The sequence below is a fragment of the Neomonachus schauinslandi genome, chromosome 2, assembly GCF_002201575.2.
Source record: "Neomonachus schauinslandi chromosome 2, ASM220157v2, whole genome shotgun sequence".
Classification (NCBI taxonomy): domain Eukaryota; kingdom Metazoa; phylum Chordata; class Mammalia; order Carnivora; family Phocidae; genus Neomonachus; species Neomonachus schauinslandi.
In genome coordinates, this window is record NC_058404.1 from 99501625 (window position 1) to 99517991 (window position 16367).

The following is a 16367-nucleotide window of genomic DNA, read 5'->3' on the forward strand; positions in this document are numbered from 1 at the left end:
TTATTAACCTTTGCTATTCTGTTCTATGATCTTAGACATTTCAGTTATATTTTATTTGATAGTAAACTTCATGTGTTTTGCAAGCCAATCTTGTCTCCCATGGCTTTTCATTCATCTGTGGAATATATTTTAAAAAGGTAGTATGATAAGAAGTGTTCTCAGTAGCTAGAGAATTCACAGTGTGCCTTCATTATCTAACAGAGTTTCCCAGCACAGGCACAATTGACATTTGGGGATGGATAATTCTTTGTTGCAGAGCACTGTTTCTGTTCACTGCAGGATAGTTAGTAGCATCCCTGGCCACTATGTACTAGATACCAGTAGCATCTCTCCAGCTGGACAACCCCCAAATGTCTATAAAAATTGTTAAATATCCTCTTGGGGCAAATTCACCCTCAATTGGGAACCACCGACCTAAATCAAGAAGCTATGCAATTAAAAAAAAAGAAACTATACAATAAAAATTTTGCCATGTATCTATATACAATATGTACACTTGTCCAATTATACCTCTGCCATGAATTCTTTAAGACTTTATATAAAGAAATTAACTTTATTGCACTAAGAACAAGTTAGTGTCAAGCAAAATGTCTTATGTGGATCATGGACTTAAATAAAGGAGCTTGTGCATTCTGAACAAGCAGAGCTGTACACATTGTGTGAACTCACGAAGTCTCCAAATGTGGCTGTCAAGATACTGAAAAAAGAAGAGGAAGTGAAGACAGAAATTAAAAATAAAATGGAATGAAAATCTGAGTGAGGAAAGAATGGTAGAACTGTGAAATCAATAGAGTTGATGGTAATCAGAGGGCATTGTGGGAAGCTTTTTTTTTGGAGATGTAAAGCTGAAATAGCAAGCAGATTTAACACAATTTAGAAATAGTCTCCAATCACAGATAACATATTTCTCTCAATATATTGTGATGAATAAAATAATACAAAAAAAGTCACCAGAAAGAGTTTCTACAAGAGAATATGCTTGACATATTCTCTTGCTTATACAAGTGGCTTAAGATGCTATCTTCCAGGAAGTCTCCGGAGTTTAAGGACCTTTTTCCTTTCAAGAGAACTCTCCACAGATGAAGAATCCTTGAAAGCATTTCAATATCAGAATTAAGTTGGATAGTATTTTGAGGAAGAATGTTAGGGAATCAATAAATTGTATGTAAAGTTTGTTTCCTAGTCTGCCTGTTAGTCTTACTCCCTCGAAGTCGAGAATGTGAGAAACACACACAAAGGGAGACAGTCCCCAAGAAGGGCTATGCTCAGAGAGAGAAGCAAACTGGGCTATCAGACTTCAAACGTGATTGGGAGCTGTGGCAAGCTGTTTGTAACAGACACTGCTAATTCAGACCAAATACCCCTTTAAGCAGAACTGCACCCCTTGGTTGAGATCTAATTATTAGAAATACTCTACCCCATCTCCCACCCCCAACCATTAATCTTTGATTTGGGCTAAACTAAACCAAATGACATTCAAAAGAGATTCTATTTCTTAGATTCATAGACGGCGTTTACAAATGAATTTTGCGGCTGGATGCCAGATGGATGAATTTAGGAATAAAAGGCTTCTATCTACAGAGTAGATAACATCTATATTAAGTTTAGAAATAAAACATCAGACAAAAACATTGAAATGTGATTTTCTCACCACAGTGAAAAAAATAAGGAAAAACTGAGGGCATGAGAGACGGTGGTTTACTCCAAAAGGACAACTCATGAACTGGCCCACCTACTCAAATTGGAACTGTCATTTACATTTCAAACAAGACACTTCGAGGTTTGCTTTGATGTGGGGAGGGGAGGGGAGCAATTTCCCTGTAGACTCAAATAAGGACTCCAGTTGCTTTCAGGGTCATCTTTCCAGGCCTTAGATAATTATTTCCCAAAGTATGTTCCATGGAATATTATTCCTAAGAGAGTCATTATGAAAAACCGTTCTTTAGCAAATTGGCACATGTTACATTCCCTATAATATGGATATATACCGTGGATAATATTGTGTACCAACATATTACAAGTGTTTTCATCCACCCGATGTACCAGTATTGTTAGGCTAATTTACCTATAAGCAACTTGGCCAAGACCATACTACATGTAAATGAAAAGGAAACCCAGTACTGTTCCCCTGTTGCAGATTTAGAAAGTACATTAAAGTAGCACAGATTTTAAAAACATTTTAGTAAAGAAAATTGTTTAATTTATGTGTACCGATATTTTCCAAATTATTTTGACCACAAAACCTTTTTTTCTCATAACATATATTTAGGTTCTGCAGAACACTCCAAAAAACACAAGTCTTAGTTATGTCTAATATCTTTTCAAGGTCTAGCATATTATAAATATAAGGTTAAAAAGAAGTTTATCAAGAGACACGCTTATATAATCTGTTCAGAAACAGCAAGTTATATTTTCCATCTCTCCATGAGATTGTGGTTCTTCAATTTTGAAACTAGATACTGAGAGTGAAATGAGCACACTTCATGTCCAGTAGAATAATATTGAAAAGGGATCAGTTAAATAGTAATGCAGCATATGTCCAAGAAACCGACACAAAAGACTATGCCTGCAGATCGCAGTGATTATGTGGCCAGAGGGAAAGCCCTGATTCTGTGGTCTATAGCCCTTCCGCTCTCTGCTTACCGGCCCGATGTTGCCAGGCTTTCCAACTGCATGGTTGGAAGCCCAAAGTTTTCTGAAGAACTAGACAGATTTTGCTTTTGCTAGCCTTTCTTGCACCTAACAGCTATATAGCTAAAAATGTTGTACATGTAAGCATGCAATTCATGTTACATGTGTAAAGCACCTACAATTATATAAATGATCTTATGCATGTAAAGCACTTCCAAGTAATGCTAATCCATGGCAAGAGCTAATAATGTGTAATAGTGTGGATAATATTGCATGCCAACATACTACAAGTTTTGTCATCTACCCAGTGTAGTAATAGCAGTATTCTCACTTACATGTAAGCAACTTGAACAAGATCACACTATATGTGAGTGAGAAGGCAACTGAGTTTTGTCCAAATACAAATTTATTGTTCTGAACCACTGCCTCCTACAGGAAATCTACCTGGTCAAATCTCAGTTCCAGCTCAGGAGCTAGGAGCTGCTCCTCCCACTTGCAGCAGGTGGCTTGAGGGCACAACAGAGGGGTCTGCTCCCCTTATACTTAGGGTTTAAGTGATTGGTCACTTGTTGTTTCAGTTAACAATTCTAAGATGAAAAAGACTGGGGTTGGGTGATATTTTATTCCTTCAAAAGTCTATCTTCTTTTTTGCAGAGTCAGTTTTATACAAAAATGAGTTTTGAAATAAGATGGGTCAAAAAAAATACTATTTCATATTTTTTAGCATTTTGCAGCTTATGAAACAATTATATACCCATTTTGTCCTTTTCAACTCTAAAAATACTATGATATAATTAGAAAATAATTATATTTTTATAATTTTACATTTTATAATTTTATGTTTTATAATTATACAAAAATGATATTCAAGAACATGGATATAAACCTTGAGTACTATGTGTCATAAAAATCTATGTAGATCTACCATACAAGTAAGTTTATATTTAGAACTTCTAAGAATTGAGAAAATATACTTTGAATGATCACTCTTCAATTTTCCTTCCAACTGTTCAAAAAATTAGATTTCCAAGGAAATACCAAGGCAATTAGTCAGAATAAAGTGTCTTACAGGTTGACCATTTTCATTATATTTGCTTTCTAGGTGAATGAATCTTTTACTAAGAAAATAGGGTGTTGAGTGCCCTGAGTTAGAAACTACAGTCATGAACTAGAGACAAAATTTTCTAAGTATTCTACAATCTAAAGAAAGCCACAAAGATCTTCCCTTTTCCAGGGTCACCAGTCAGCCTATCAACCTCCACTACCCCTTTCTTCATTTATATGACCATCACCTGTAGGAAGCCTTGGAAAAATGACTCAACCTGTGGGGGAGATCACTAAACCAAACTGAAGGGTTACTCCAAAATCTTCTTAAAATCTTATAATCTTCCTTACACCTCTCTGAGAAAAGAGATAAAAAAAAATTAGACTGATCTCAGGGTGGAGAAAGGGGGCAGAAGCAGAATACTATGCACTCCCGCCATTTGTTATGGCAAAAATGTATGAATTTTCTGGGGATTAGGTGAATACTACAGAAGGTAGATGGAGTTTAGCCATCTTACTTGAACCCTAAGAAGGATGCTAGGGTATCCTTTCCTAGGGCAAAAGAAATTAAGAAGAAAGAACAATGAATCTACCAGCAGGGTCAAGTGCTTAGAGGAGTTGAAAGGGATCTAGCTGAAGGCTGATTTCCCTTGTTTGGGAACTGTGTGTGTGTGTGTGTGTGTGTGTGTGTGTGTGTGTGTGTGTGTGTAAGAGGGAATTTCTTACTGGGTTCTCTGAACTCACCCATCCTTCCCAGGAGAAATCCAGAATTTCAGCACAGCCACAGAATAAACATGAATCACGTGCCCTTTTCTTGAACTCCTCCCTGACACTAGACAAGAGGAAACAAATCTGGTACAAGGTAGAGGAAGCCAAGTACCACATAACTAAGATGTGTTCTGCACATATATACCCATGCTTTAAGGTAAGGGACAGGAAGGAGAAGTAAAAGAACCTGCTAGGCTTCTTTCCCACCTTAGAACTGGCTGGAGACACGTGGGTGGCTCAGTTGGTTAAGTGTCTGCCTTTGGCTCAGGTCATCATCCCAGGATCCTGGGATCAAGTCCCGTATTAGGCTCCTTGCTCAGCGCGGAGCCTGCTTCTCCCTCTGTCTGCCACTCCCCCTGCTCGTGCTCCCTCGCGCGCTCTCTCTCTGTCAAAGAAATGAATAAAATTAAAAAAAAAACAACTGGCCAGTGGTAGGGGAAGGCAAAGAATGTCATCAGTTTATCAGTGACTAACTTTAGATCATGAGATACTTAGAACTTTCGTTTTCTAACTTTTTGCTACATCACATAGGGTTTCATACACTTTAAAGCGTCACGTTCTATACCCTGTATTTATCAGAGTGAGGGCTCTGTTGTGTTCCTGAAAATTCATTATCCTCTGTCTTCTCTCACCAGGAAAATCAGAAGTAAACATATAAAAATATGACGTTTTTGTCAATACTCACTGACTTCTGTGCATTTTAGTATATTTGGATCAAAAATATTCAAAATAATCTTAGTGCCAGTTCAGTGATTAAATTCTAAACAGAGAGTCATTAATAAGGGTGATATTTAACTTCTTTAATGGTGGACCTGGATGCAGCAATTTTGGAAATCAAAAGAGTGACATCTGAAATTAATGCATACCAGGGAAAGAGAGCAGGTGATAAAGAACACTACTTAAGATTGAAATTTGTTACTGGGCAGAGTTGAGGTCTGTTATGAGCTGGATTATGTACCTTCCCATATGTTGAAGTCCTAATTCCCAGGACCTCAGATTGTGACTGTCTGTATTCGGAGATAGTGTCTTGAGTAGGAAAGAAACAAAAACAAAACAGTCTTTTCCTCCTGAGTAGGGAAAACCCAGTCCTTCCTCCTGTGTGTCTCCTCTACTCTCACACCACCACCTCACACTTACAACACTTCTGACACTAGATGTGTGAGGACATCCCCACCAAGCAATTTTCTGACACCTGCTGGCCGTCCTACCATTTAACTCATCTCTGACTCTATCTACTTGGAGATGGTGTCAGATCCCACAGGTTAAGGGCTCAATTGCATGAGATTGGCTCCCTCCTTCAGATGCCAACAGCAAGTAGCAGGTCCCCAGGTTACCTACAACTCCTGTCCAATTTGGCTACTAATCAGAGGTTACCATGACCCTCTCCTTGGGTTTAATTAATTCACTGGAGTGATTCACAGAACTCAGGAAAACAGTTACATTTACCAGTTTATTAAAGGATATGATAAGGATACAGACAGATGAAGAGATACATAAGGTGAGGTTTGGAGGGTCCTGGGTGTTGGCGTTTCTGTCCCAGGAGTTGGGGCACGTCATCCTCCTGGTACATGGATGTATTCACCCACCTAGAAGCTCTCTAGACCCTGTATTTTGGGGGTTTTTATGGAGTCTTCATTGTGTATGCATGATTGATCATAAACTCCATTTCCCGCCCTTCTCCCTGGGAGAGGAGCTGAAAATTCCAAGCTTCTAATTATGGCTTGGTCTTCTGGGGACCAGCCCTCATCTAGGAGCCATCCAGAATCCCATCCAGAATCACTGCATTAGAACAAAAGACACTCGTATTACCCAGGAAGTTACAAGGGTTTCAGGAGCCATGTGTCAGGAACTGAGGGACAGGGGGAGGAGACCAATATATATATTTCCTATTAGATCACATGTCTTTAAAAAGGTAACTAAGTTATAATGAGGTCATCAGGGTGGGTCTTAATTTGATATGACTGGTATCCTTATGAGAAAAGGACATTAGGACACAGGCATGTACAGAAAGAAGACCATATGAAGACACAGGGAGAAGATGACCATCTACAAGCCAAAGAGAGAGGCCTCAGAAGAAGCTAACCTTGGGGGCATCTTGATCTCAGACTATAATCCTCCAGAATTGTGAGAAAATAAATTACTATTGCTTAAGTCACCCAGTCAGTGGTATTTTGTTATAATAGTGTTAGAAAACTAATACAAGACCTATATCACAAGATTCTGAAAACATAGTAGAGTTGCAATTTTGACCAAACCAGATTATCTAAAAGGACAGGAACATATTACCTTGGAGATTAAACATAAATCACACTGAGTGTTAATAAAAGTGAGTTTTCTAACACTTTTCCTGTTTGAAATACATTTCAAAATTTAGAAATAAATTTTCTTAGTGTTATACTTTTTTCATGCACTTTGAGTTTTTATTGGTTTATTTTCTCAAGGATAGAACTCTTGGGACATAACTGATTTTCAAAAGCATTATTAATAGCCAACTCAAACAATTGCAAAATCATCAAGACTTATATGCACTCTGTGGGAAAAATGAATCCATTTTTTTTTAAAGATTTTATTTATTTATTTGAGAGAGAGAGAGAAAAAAACAGCATGACAAGGGAGAGGGTCAGAGGGAGAAGCAGGCTCCCCGCTGAGCAGGGAGCCGGATATGAGACTCGATCCCAGGACTCTGGGATCATGACCTGAGGCCAAGGCAGTCTCTTAACCAACTGAGCCACCCAGGCACCCCTGAATCCAATTTTTTATAAAAACTTTTTTTCTTAAGAAAAGTCAAACAGCTACATATGACAGGTTTATGAATCTAAGCTGAGATAAAGAAAAATAGTTACAATGAATGAGTGGATAGAAATTCTACATATCCCAGGTGCTCATTATTATTTGTATTTAATAACAAAGCTACTCTGAAATTGATTAATAACTTATTCTGGTCTAAGATACAGCAAGGAATTACTCCCACATATTCAAGGAAATGCTGAGCTGTTTCTAGTGGTTTAGTTTTGGTCTAGAATTCCTTCTCTAATGTTACATGAAAAGCCCTTTTAGGTAGACTTGGAAGACCTAGATTCATATTTTGATCCATAAGTTAACATTAGCTGAGGCATCTTTACACATTGCTTTCTTTATCCTCAGACTTTCTCCTGATTTTAGCTTCACCTTATAAGAGACTTGGAGTTAAAGAATATCTCCTATTTCCAAGTGTGATACAGACTATCCATTTTATTGCTCTCTAATGTCAAGAAAAGACATTAAATACATATATACATAGCACCTTTTACAAAGAAAGGGAACTTTACTCTCTTAGCTGTCTATAACGGATTTCCATTCCAACATGGTGGCTCTTCTTGTCCTTGATCAGTATCATAGCTTTTTCTAAGACTGTACGTGGAACAGGTAACTTTCTACTCTTCCATACCGATTTTAATCATATCCAATATGCAATTATAACTTCATTAGTAATGGGAAAAAAAACATGTCAATGTTTCTAACTGTGTTTGCACATGGATCCCACACGTCTCATAGAATGTGCTTTAGGAATATAATGTTGGAGATACTGTGAAAGAAGTAATTGCTGTCCAAAATAAGAGATGACTCCAAAGATTATGGGTTTTTTGCCTTTTAGGAGATTCACTAGCGTTGTGTCTGACCTTGCAATATTATTCAAATTGTCTTTTATTAATTTTTTTTTAGATACTCAGCTTCTAAAAGGCTTTTGAACTAGTCTTAGCATCTGACTGGTTCCATTATTAATTAATGAATTGAATACAGCTGTTGATATGTGCTCATTTTATGTTTGTATAAAAGTCTTGTTTTACATTTTGGAAATTATACTTTAACAACTTATAAAAATGGTGTCATTACAAAGAGGGAGTATTTCACAGAGTAAAATTTCACCTTTAAATACTTTGCCTTTGAGATATTGTAAATATTTTTCTTTTGGACCAAAAGTCTTCATCATGACAGTTCTCTTTTGCTTGAAGCATGCTTGCCTACAAAATAATAGACTTTAAAATTGTAGCTAAATTTATTAGAGAAATTCAATGATTCACAAAGAAAGAAGTGTTATGACATATTTATAACTCTGCCTTTCCAATATCTTCAGCATATGTTGAAATTTGTAATTCTATACTAGTCCAGAAACTTAAGTACTTACACAGGAGAAGCCCTATAGACCTCTCCTCTAGATAAAGATTTCTTGCTTTTGCCTGCTATCTAAAAATGTATTCTAAAGCTCATTACCCAGTATACTTCTCACTATAAGGTCTGACTGGAAACAGAAAATGTCTCTCATCTTCCCACCCTGAAAGTAATAAAAATACAAAAATGATAATGACCAGAAGCTACTTCATGTTATTCTGCAAATTAATTTTACTGGCAGGCACTAGTCCTGAGATTAGATTTTTAAAAATCTGGAAAAAAAAAAAGAACCTTGCACAGGCAGAAAGCAACAAGATGGCTTTCTAAAAGCAAGCCCTTGTTTTAAGAATTTGTTGGCTTAATAAATGAAACAAGCTAAGGCTGAACACATGCCATAATGATTACATTTTGCCGGAAAAGCCAGTGCCTCTGGCTTTTTTGCTTTAGAGCTAAAAGTAATCCTCTTTCTGGTCTGTAGTTGCAGCTCTGAGTCATTCCTTCTACCAGAGATAAGGAGTAGAGATCAGAAAATAACAGGCATATAAATATAACTAACTGAAACAACATGCAACTGACCCAGTCAAGTTATAGAAACAGTCTGTGATTGACAAAACAGCTATTTTTTTATAATATAGTGAAGATTGATAAATAGTTTCTTATGCCTAAGCTGTTGTTTAATTTAATAAAGCCAGTCATATTAATTTGGCAATCCTCCTGGGCTGGATTGAGACTCGGTTATGAAAGTGGCTACGGATCCTTTCCAGATGCCTGTGGTAATGGTAGTGATGTCCTCAAAAGTTGAATACATACATACACACATACATGCATGCTAATTGATTAAATAAAACATTTATTTTAGGTGCTAAAATATAACTGCTTAAATCAAAAGATAAGCAAAGCACATGCTCTCCGTTTAATCTAGGTTTATTTCTACACTCCTTCATTTTAGTTAAAAAGTCTTAAGTATAACCAAAATTAGGGATCTAAATTAAAATTCTGATTCTATTTTAAAGCACTAAGAACAAATCTGGGCAGTGACATCCATGTCTAGTCTGCAAATCATCTGACTTTCAGGGCCAAGGATGACAAAGTCCCACTTCATAAGTATAGTACTTAAATATATATATAAGATTTATGCTGGTATTTCTGGAAACTATCAAATTCAATATATATCTTAAATAATGGTAATAATTAGCATTAACATTTTTGAATGCTTATAATGTGGTTATAATGGAATTTGGTTAAACCCTTTGTATCAATCTCTTATTTTTTTCACACTATAGATACTATTATTTTATTCCAGTTTATAAATAAAGATATTGAAGCTTAGAGAGAGTAAGTAACTTGACTAAAGTCGCACATCTGTGGCAAAAATAGTAGGAACTCAGGGAATCAAACTCCAAAAGTAGATTTCTAAACATTAGTCTACATGGACTCCTTTGGCTTCATGTGGTATCTTTGTAAATTAATCTTGGCTAAGAAATGCAATTAACATTTAGTTACCTTATTCCTGCATGATCTCTCACTGCAGGACTGGTGATAATTATAATTAACCAAGCCAACAGAAAATTACAGTTAGAGAAATCTAAACTTTACCATAATTAATTAATTTACAACTAGTCATTTCTTATGGCTATGTTATAATTTAGAGTTTTTGTTTCCACAAGTAAATAACATAAAGAAGCTCATAATTCATGATTTTATCCTCACCGTACTCATAACACATCCTCATAGGAAATTAGTATTTTTTTAATCACAGAAAATATGTGTTTTAATTTCCAAGAATTCTGCTACGTTCCCAAATTCTCAGTTGTGTTTGCATTCACCCATTATAAGTTCCACTGTTCCATATTTTTAATGGAAGGCAGTTAAATTCCCAACTTTTTTTTTTACTATGTATGTTCTCTTAAAAATACATTTCTTACTTTAGATATCTAGAAAGCATATTAAAGATAATCAACATTTTGATTTTGATTTGATTTTCTACCCCAGGTGGCATGGATCTGAACCCTCTCAAAGTTTTTGTTGCAGCTTTTTTTTTGAAGTTTCAAGAAGGTACGACTTCCCCCACACTGGTGCGTTGGCATAATACCCCCACGCCTGCAGGTCCCAGCACTATTGTTACCACGGTGTTTTGATGGGCTCCACATTCGCAGCTCTCCAAGGATCCGTGACTGAGTTGAATGAAAGCTTTGCTACTTGGCAGAAGTAGCAAGAACACATAAAACCTGCCAGCTGTCAAGGATGTAAATGGTGATTTTGTTTCACTTTTTAATGAATTAAAGCAGGATTGAAATCAATCCAAAGACAGCATGTTTGGCCTTTTAAAGGGAAAAAAAAATGGAAGAGTGGGATGTTTTCTTCTCTCCTGGCAATGGTGTGCAGTGAGGTGTTGATGATTAGTATGGGTAGTCAACACCCCGGGAAAGCTATCTAAAGGCTGTTTTTGTTGTTGGTTTCTTTTACCTCTAATCAAATGCACTCTATTGGCCTGAGGCAAAGAGACCCTCCCCATTCTTTCTTAGAAAAATTTCTATACCTCTGACCTTCCCCAAAGGCAAAAACCGAGAATGTTTCCTTAAATGTTATTATCTCTCAAATCATTCAGCAGGGTGCATGTGTTTGGGGGAGAATACCCTAAAACTATGTATTTTTTATTTATTTTATTTTTTTATTTTTTGCTTTCTATTTCCACAGCCAGCAATGAGTGCAATTTATTTATACGACTTTGATTCACTGAATCACAACAAGTACTCATAGGAACTGACAAAACACAATTGCACATCTCTCAAATGCACTCAGAATTACATCATTTTGTTAAGAGTTATAAGGTATTTTGTATAACCATGTAAGTTTTACCCAATTATGTATTCACCTGTGTAAGAAAATGTGCAAGAAAATGTACAGGTTTGCTCTTGTTGTTTGCACCAAAGTAGTAAGATCTTTAACTCTCCATACTTTAATTTTTGCTTTTTAATATGAAAACAATCTTCTGGTGGCGATTTGGCAAAAAGCACGAGAAAAGAGATGATTTTACTGTCATTCGACCTTTATTTACATTTTTTTCTCGATTATGTAATAATACAGATTTGGCATTCTCCCATCTTCTTCCCTGAAACAAATGTACTTTTTAAGTTCTGCCCTGTTTCTCTCTGGAATTATCAACTGCCACTAGATTAAAGATGACTATGTCCCTTTGTCTCTACATTTGTGATTCACTTTATGAATCATTAAGGTCCACCCAACTCTTATCACCAGTAGGACATCATCTGATCACATGCTTTATTTGACAGAGAATGGATAAAACAGAATCAGGGAATTTTACTCTCTTTGATAAAGAACACTTCCACTTAGACTTGAGCCAATTTATTTAAGCTTAAAATGGCCTTTAGTCTAGACAGTATAGAGATCAAGTAGTCAGAGCCTTCTAAGAAGGAACCAGTGCTACTTCCCAGAAAACTGATCAAAATCAGGGAAAAAAAAAAATCTTGATGGCAAAACTGAGATTGTATCCATTCGAGGCAACGATCACTCAAGGCTCAGTAATGGGTCAAACCAAGCTCTCTTGTATCCAACCACTTCTAAACTGAAGCCAGAACTTGCTTAAACAGTTTTGTTACTTTTGCTTGCTTGTGAAACCTGGTGGCATTTGTCTTTTATGTCACTGTTGCCTTGGTTGGAGAGAGCGTCTTCAAAAGTCAATATCCCCTTCTTCCCTTTGCAACATGGCAAAGATTGCCGTAAGTGACTATGAATACCTGAGGAAATGTAGTAAGTTTATAGTCATCTCTTGCACTACCCACCAGATATTTGTAATTGCTATACACTGTAGCATATAAAAATTCTAAAAGTTTATTCAGGCATCATAGCCAAAAAAGGGATATGCTTAAGTTGATTTAAAAGAATGTCTCACAGTTTCCCAATTTCAAAACATTGAACTCTTCTCAATATTCAGAAGAATGAAGTCAAAAGACCCAAGACTTAAAGTCAGAAATTATATGTTGAAATGCTTGATCTTAAGTTCATATCCCTCATCTGTCATGTGTCAATAAAAATAATAGCATCACAGGATTGTTCTCCATCAGAAGAAATAGTATGTGTAAAAACATGTTTTAAACAGTCAAGTTTGCTATTATATTTACTATAGGAGCAAAGAGGCTTTTTTTGAAAAAATAATTTTTACCTGAAGACAGAAAATATCCTTAACTATGAATATCGAGTTAAAATTTTCTTTGATTTTTGGTCAGTTGATTGTACAGATACAGGTACTTCAGTTGTAGCAATGCACACCCAAAATTATTCCTTAATTTGTTTATCAGAATTCAATTATTTTGCTTTGAGTCTTTTATTTAAGAATATAGCTAATTTTGTCATTGGGTATAAAGTTTTAAAAATTTGCTACTAATCAATAGTTTGTTAAGGACAAATCATATTTTAATGGTATGTTCTTTACCCACAGGCAATCTCAAAACACCTTTTAATTGCACGAAAATCCTTTTTATGTTCTCTGAAGCTAAACATAATTAGACAAGTTGCCATTTATAACTTTAACACACTGTAAGGAAACATTTTTTAAAGAAATAATTAAATTTTGCTCTATTTTATTTATATATATCTCTTCCAAATCTCAAGTTAAAGTTAAAAACTGATGTAGGAATGTAGTTGAGAAAAGATTTAATGGGTAACATTTCAAAACTATACTAAGTACATAATTTATTTAGGGTTGAATGACCATTATTTTAAAAAGCACAGCATATATATTTTACTTGGAGTTATAAGTAGGCAGAAGAAGGAAAGGGAAAAAAGAAATGCCTAAATACTATATAGCTGGGAGGCATTTGCAGTAGGTAAGGACACAGAAAATCTACCCATGTGGTTTCTACATCTGTTTTAAAAACTAATCATGTGAGCTTAAATGAGTCCTAAATACACATAAATCATAATACATAAAGCAGAGTTTAGCTTTCTGACATTTAAACATACCTGAGTACATGTGACTACATTATCATTTTGTTTGTACAATAAAATATTAAAGAGGATGTAAATATAATTAAAATAACACATAATCATTAAATAATACCTAGTCATAATGATATCTAAATAATTACTGTGTCAACACTTCTAAGAATTTTACACATACTAATTCACTTAATTCTCACAAAAATCCCAGGAGAAAAAATACTATTATTCTTATCATTTACGGACGACAGAGCTAAGACCGGTAGAGATAAAGTAACTTGCCGTCAATGACATAGCTAGTAAATGGCTGTCTACTTTTAAGAGTCAGCTGTTTTCTTAACCTCCTTAAAATTGATTTATAACTGGACCTTAAAATACAAATCTGTTTATTGACTTTACTGAATCACAATTTAGTGAAAATTAACAGACACAGACACATGCACACATGCTTATTTGCATATATATAATCAGCTTTAGGGAAGGGTGAGATAATAAGAAATGTAATGGAAGTGTTTCCTAATCATTGTTATAATAGCAATAATATAAGGCAATAATATCTCACATGCGTTGAGCACTTACTACATGCCAGTCACCGTACTGAGTCACTGTACTCAGCACTCTGGAATAATTAATCTATCTGTTCTAAAAAAATCTTACAAGATAGATTCCATTATCTCCAATCTATAGGAAAATGAAATAAAGACAGCATACGTTTCCCAAAATCAAACAGCATTAGCTGTGGTAGAACCACAGTTTTGAATCCAGGAAATCTTATTTTAAAGCTTATATTTTTTTGTGGAATTTAAGAAAGAAAACAGATGAACATACGGGAAGGGGGGAAAAGGAAAAATGGAAACAAACCATAAGAGACTCTTAAGGATAGAGAACAAACTGAGGGTTGCTGGAGGGGTAGTGGGTGGGGGGACGAGCTAGATAGGTGATGGGTATTAAGAAGGGCACTTGTGATGAGCACTGGATGTGGTATGTAAGTGATGAATCACTGAATTCTACTCCTGAAACCCATATTGCACTGTATGTTAACTAACTAAAATTTAAATTAAAAAAAAAAAACCTTATATTAAGTACTACACTATTTTACCTTTCTATAAGTTCTTTACTGTTTTTCATTTCCTAAATTATTTTATAAATGTTTGCAACTTATCTTTGACTATATAATGTCCCTTAAATAGGTCAATTTGTTTATTCCTGTCATCCAAATATTGGTTTTACATTATTTTTAATTAGCCAAATCCCAAATAAACCTTGTCAAGCCCTTAACTTCAAAGACGAAGTAATTCATAGATTTGAAAATTTATTTACTCCCAACCTCTGAAAATATTATTTTGAAAGAAATGTGTTAGTCTTTGGAATTTTATGTGTTACTGTGACTCTTAAAATTATTGTTTCATTCTCCTCTGAACTACCACACTTAAATATCAACAATCTTTAGATTCTTTAAATCTCTGTATCATTACTTTCCTAAATAATTCTCCAACACTGATATAACGTACAATGCTGAAATTATTCTCCATTACCGAGATTATGGTCAGGAAGTTCTCAGGATATCTATCCCATAATTACCTTCTGAAGGTTGAATTTTAGTCTGTTTTCAGACTTTGCATATGTTAGAAAAAATGACCCAGAAATTTTATTTATGCTGTTAAAAGGAATAAATTGATACATTAAAAATATTATTCCGTGGCTTTTAAAAGCCAATTTTATTATATATTTGGAAAGAACTACAGGCCAGTCTCAAATTCTTCCCATCCTATGTCATGTGTTTTTTCTGATCAAAGTTTGGTAATACTAAAATTAGGAAAACAAAACCTTAATTATATTTAAACTAGAGGTTTTAATCATTGACTCCTTTCTAATCAAGTTAAATGATCTAGAATCAAAAAATTACATTAATCAAAATACAGAACTGCAATTGTAAAAGACATAGTTCACAGATAATAAATTATGTCAAATATTGAGGTTCATTAAAATGTTTAAAGGCAAATATAATTCCTGTGAATTATTTTTGAGGTATAATTGATATACAACATTATGTTAGTTTCAGTTGTACAACATAATGATTCAGTATTTGTATATCTGGGAAATGATCACCACAATAAGTCTAGTCAACATCCATCACCATACAGAGTTACACAATTTTTTCTTGTGATGAGAACTTTTAAGATCTATTCTCCTAGTAACTTTCAAATATGCAATACAGTATTAATAACTATAGTCACCATGGTATACATTACACCTCCATGATTTATTTATTTCATAACTAAAAACTTGTACCTTTTGATTCCTTCACTTAATTTACCCAACACTTACCCCCAGCCTCCGGTAACCACCAATCTATTCTCCTTATCTATGAGCTTGGTTTTGTTTTTTAGATTCCACATATAAATGAGATTATGTGGTATTTGTCTTTCTTGATCTGATTTAGTTTATTTATTTGGCATAATACCTCAAGATTCATCCACGTTGTCACAAATGGGAAGATTTCATTCTTCCTTATGTCCGAAAAATATTCCATTATGGAGTGTGTGTGTGTGTGTGTATGTGTGTGTGTGTGTGTAGAGAGAGAGAAAGAGAGTAAGCAATGTTGCAATGAACATGGAGGTGCCTATATCTTTTAGTGTTAGTGTTTTCACTTACTTCGGGTAAATACACAGAAGTGGAAGTGCTGAATCATATGGTAGTTCTATTTTTAATTTTTTGAGGAATCTTTATACTGTTTCCCATAGTGGTTACACCAATTTACATTCCCACCAACAGAGCACAAGGGTTTACTTTTCTCCATATCCTCCCCAACACTT